We start from the raw sequence: 5467 nt of genomic DNA on the forward strand, positions 1-5467 counted from the left end.
GCTGGAAAACTAGCTATTGAGCTGTAGGCCACCTTTACGTTCTGCCTTTTCCTGGAAAAATGTCAGGAGCAATGAGATCAGAGTACCCAGGAGGGAGAAGTCAGCTGAGGACAATGTTGTAAATGTGGGAAAAAAGAGGCTCAGGTGGAGAAAGGTGGTAGAGAGGCTGGAGCAGACATTTTGGCTGGAAAAGCAGGCAAGCCTGGAGCAGGGGAGAGGGAAGATAAGACCAGACACAATACCGTGTGCACTAGGGACCCCTCTCTTGGGGAACACTATGGCCCCTGGGGCAGAAGGAGGCCCTCTTACTTGCCCTGGGGACTCTGTACTGTGTCCGCACCATAGACTCCATCCCATCCCTGCCTCTCAGACTTAGGATAAGCTCATGAGCAGGATTCATGTGTACCCTCAAAGCAGCTCTGGGATAAAGCTTTGCATGAAACCTTGAGACTGAGTTAGCCTTCTGCTGGAGGCTCAGCACAGTTAGGATTTTGGGGAAGCCTGAATATATGGATCTGGGCAAATCTCTCTGATTAAACATGTGCATGGGGAAAGGGTGCCTCCCCTCAATGTTGCCTGAACCCAGAGACAGAGGAAGTGGGCTTAGCTAATTTAGCTAGGGTTCGAGCACCCACCAAAGGGGTATATCCCCTGTCAGGGCTGAAACATGACAGGTTATGAGAATGTGAAATGAGGGTGGGGCTGATCTTCAGGGGCAAGGAAGGTGGGAAATCTGAGAGTCTTGTTAAAGTTCTGAACCTCGGAAGTCAGGGTCAGAGAACATAGGAGGATGTGGGAGGATGTGAGTTATTTAAAAGTGGAGGCAAAGCAAAGTGGGGCGAGGTGTGTGTTACGTGTGTGGGGGCAAGGTAGGAGGAGCACAGAGAGAGCAGACAGGAGAAGTGAGGGAATGATCGTGTGGTCTAGCTTCCTGCCAACTTTTACACTTTGATTTTTACTTCCTGCCTGTAGTAGAGAATAGCCCTGCCCCTCCAGCTTATCTCAGCAAAGAGCAGTGCCCAGCCCAGGCTCAGAGGGCAACGAGACAGGTCACAGAGGCGCTGAGAGGAAAGGAACCTGGCCCCAGATGTACATACAGGAAGCTGGAGGACAGAGACACAGGGCGCAGGAAGGTGGTGGCATGCGCTCTACTGTGTGAGTGACGTTGGGGTGGATGATATGGAAGGAGCCTCACCTCCATGTGTGTGGCTATTTCTTTGTCCCTCAGAGCCTTGGGGTTGAGCTCTGTTTGCACACTGGGTACATGCTTGTGAAGCTGCCTAATTCTGTATGTCTGTGTTGTACCTAACGCAGGGGCTGTGTCTTCTCTTCCTCCTCTGGCCCAATTGTCTGTGCACATACTTATGTATCTACACTGATTTGGATACTAGGGCTCTTGTATGCATATCTCTAAGCATGTACATACTTTTGTGTGTCTTTGCACATGCACGCCTGTGGGGTGGTGTGCCTATGTGGCCACATCACTGTGTGTGGGTTTTTTTTGGAGACAGAGTCTCACCTTGTCGCCTTCCATTCAGTGCTGTGGCATTTGAGGTTACTGTGACTCACAGTAACTTCAAACTCCTGGGCTTAAGCAATTCTCTTGCCTCAGCCTCCCAAGTAGCTGGGACTACAGGCGTCTGCCACAATGCCTGACTGTTTTTAGAGACGATGTCTTGCTCTGGCTCAGGCTGGTCTGGAACCTGTGAGCTTAGGCAATCCACCCGCCTCAGCCTCCCAGAGTGCTAAGATTATAGGCACGAGCCACCGCGCCCGGCCCATTGTATGTTGATATAACTGAATAAATATGGGCCTCCATGTCCCTTCTTCCTGGTGTCCCTTCTTTTGGGGGGCAGCTGCTGTTCTTTGATTTCTGCATTTCTCCTCACAACCTGATCGCTTTTTTTTTTTTTGAGACAGAGTCTCACTATGTCTCCCTGGGTAGAGTTCTGTGGCATCACAGCTCACAGCAACCTCAAACTCTTGGGCTTAAGTGATTCTCTTGCCTCAGCCTCCCACGTAGTTGGGACTATAGGCACCTGTCAAAACGCCTGGCTATTATATTGTTGTTGTTGTCATTGCTGTTTTAGCAGGCCTAGCCTGGGCTCAAACCCACCAGCCTCAGTGTATGTGGCCAGCATCCTAACCACTGAGCTACAAGTGCCAAGCCCTGACCACTTCTTCAAGGCAGGATTGGAGGGGAGAGTCTGGGTTGCCCCTCCCCCACACCTAGATCCCTCTTTCTATTTCCTGTTTGCCTCTTTTTTGGCAGTCCCCACCCTCCCCCTACCCTCATCTTTTCCATCGGGCATCTGGCCTGGCACTGTGCCATTCAGCTTCATTGATGGAAGCCAGAGGGCTTGGGGAGGCACAAAAATGGGGTGGGGACAGGGAAGGAGCCTGGCAGCTCTCAGTGCCTAGCATGGGCCATTCTGATAACCTGTCATGTTATTAGACATTATTAGAAAGATGTATATTTTTGACAAATAGGCTCCACTATGAAGAGTCCCAAGCACTTCTCCCCATTAGAATAATGAGAGCATTGCCATTTTCTTTACTAAAGGATTCCTAACTTTACTTTAAATAGCAGTTCTATTAACACATTTTGGCCTGTTTAACAATGTAATTTTTTCAACTGATAGACTTGGCATTGTTGGAAAATAATCTATTCATTCGGTATCTAGTACGTGCTTCCTAATTGTAAGGAGTTACTGGTTCTTCAAGAAATTGTTAAGAATTAGATAAAGTGTTATGATAATTATAGTATTAACTGTCGGTGATATCTTAACAGAACTGTTTCTAAACAGGCCATTTAAGGGACAAGGCCATTTACTAAGCAAGTTATACACGTTCACAAGATCGAACTATGATAAGAAGTGGTTAAGAGATGGCCCTGGTGACTCATGCCTATAATCCTAGCAGTTTGAGAGGCTGAGATGGGAGGATCACTTGACGCTAGGAGTTCAAGGCAAGCCTGGGCAACATAGTGAGAACTCATCTCTAGAAAAAATTAAAAAATTAGCCATATGTGGGGGTGCATGCCTGTACCACTACTCCAGCTACTCAGGAAGCTGAGGCAGGAGGATCATTTGAACACAGGAGTTTGAAGTTGTAATGAACTACAATCATTGCCACTGCATTCCAGCCAGGACAGCAGAGTTCGATGTGAGAGGGAGGAAGAGAGAGACAGTGAGATTACTTAACTGGATTGATACGAGAGGATATCACAGGATTCCAGGGTAGGCTAACGTGGTGGGGGTGTGATTTCCTGTCAGGCAGAGACTGAAGAGGTTCTGGAGAGTGTGGCCCCCACCCCAGGACCTTACCATCTAGTTGGGGAAATGAAACAAATACACACAAAATAACTGAGTGGTCCAAAGCAGCAAACTAAGTGCTTAAGTATATATTTAAGGGGAAACTGCCAGGAGGCATATTTGTGTTTACGTGTGAAAGAAAGATTGAGTTTGTGTTACCAGTGTTCAAAGTAGGGGGGAAAAAGAAAGTGGGCTACTTAAAAGTAAGTGCAAGACTGGGCATGGTGGCTTACGATTATAATCCTAGCACTTTAAGAGGCCAAGTCGGATGGATCACTTGATTCCAGGAATTTGAGACCAGACTGAGCAAGAACAAGACCCCCACCTCTACTAAAAATAGAAAAACTAGCTGGGTATTGTGGTAGCACTTGTAGTCCCAGCCACTCAGGAGGCTGAGCCAAGAGGATCACTTGAGCCCAAGAGTTTGAGGTTGTTGGGAGCTATATATGATGCCACGGCACTCTACCCAGGACAACAGAGTAAGACTCTGTCTCAAAAAAAAAAATAGATAAATAAATTTAAAGATAAATAAATAAAGTAAATACAGATATTTCAATTGGAAGTAAAATAATTTATCTAGAAGCAGATTTCATAGGCACCTGTAAATGACCAGGTGCTCTATCCAGCATCTTTCTGCATATCCAACCATCCTCTCTTGTGGGAAGGAAGATGATGATACAGCTTGGACTTTGGAGCTGGGCAGCATTAGATATGAATCCTGGCTTGGTGCCTGTGGCTCAAGTGGCTAAGGCACCAGCCACATACACCTAAGGTGGCGGGTTCGAATCTAGCCCAGGCCAGCCAAAACAACAATGATGGCTGCAACCAAAAAATAGCCAGGCATTGTGGCGGGCCCCTGTGGTCCCAGCTACTTGGGAGGCTGAGGCAGGAGATTCACTTGAGCCCAGGAGTTGGAGGTTACTGTGAGCTGTGATGCCATGGCACTGTACCCAAGGGCTTGAGGCTCTGTCTCAAAAAAAAAGAAAGAAAAGAAGATATGAATCCTGACTTCACTTCAACCTCTTGAACTTATGTGTCCTTTCCTGTAAAAATGAGGATAAACACCTACCTCAGAGGACTGTTGGAAGCATTAGAGAGTATGTATGGTGACTGAGCAGTAAATGATAGCTATAAGCATTACTTCACTCAATGCTTACTGAGGTAAGTGTTCATACAAAGATGAATAAGCCACAGTCCACAGTCCCTCCCTCAAGAGCCCACAGTCTAATGGGAGGGGCAGATCAAGAACAGCTAACTTCTTACACACCAGAATAGCTCTGCTAAACCTGCCACTGCTAGAAGCTCAGTGCGAGTACTACATCTGCCTTGCAGGGAGAGGGCTCAGGGAAGGCTTCACAGAGTCCTGAGGAATGACTGGGTTTGCCGATCGCAGAATGGGAGGAAGGACATTCCAAATTGAAGAAACAGTATGAGCAAAGGTAGAGTCCTGAAAACATAAGGTATGTGCAAAATTTTGTGTGATTGGAGCAACAAAGCCTGGTTTTATTTGCTTTTCAGCATGTTTAAGTATCGTTTGGTATTATTTTTGTTGTTAAGATTGGTGTTTTTGCAGAGGAAGTATTTCTTTGTTCCCTTTAACTGCTTTACCATGCCTCTTACAAGTCTCAAACTGCTGGTGGTGGTGGTTGGAGGGAGAACAAACAAATGCACACAAGAAAAATTGTTATAATCAGGTTTATGAGTTAGTTCAATGAAAAACCTTAAAAGTGCCCTTTGAAAAGATGGGCCCATCTCAGTGTCTTGAGATTAATTGCTCAGGGTCTCAAACAACTTTTCTCCCTAAGATGACATCTAGACCTGCATGTTCAGGGCAGCATTATTATTATATTTTTTGAGACAGAGTCTCATTCTGTTGCCCTCAGTAGAGTGCTGTGACATCACAACTCACAGCAAACTCAAACTCTTGGGCTCAAGCAATTCTCTTGCCTCAGTCTCTGGAGTAGCTGGGACTACAGGCGCTGGCCACAAAACCCAACTAGTTTTTCTACTTTGAGTAGAGATGAGGTCTTGCTCAGGCTGGTCTCCAACTCCTGAACTCAAGCAATACACCCAACTCGGTCTCCCAAAGTACTAGGATTACAGGCATGAACTATTGGGCCCAGTATTTATTTATTCCTTTTTTTTTTTTTTTT

This window comes from Otolemur garnettii, unplaced genomic scaffold (assembly GCF_000181295.1).
Source record: "Otolemur garnettii isolate 467f Iridium unplaced genomic scaffold, OtoGar3 scaffold00104, whole genome shotgun sequence".
Classification (NCBI taxonomy): Eukaryota; Metazoa; Chordata; class Mammalia; order Primates; family Galagidae; genus Otolemur; species Otolemur garnettii.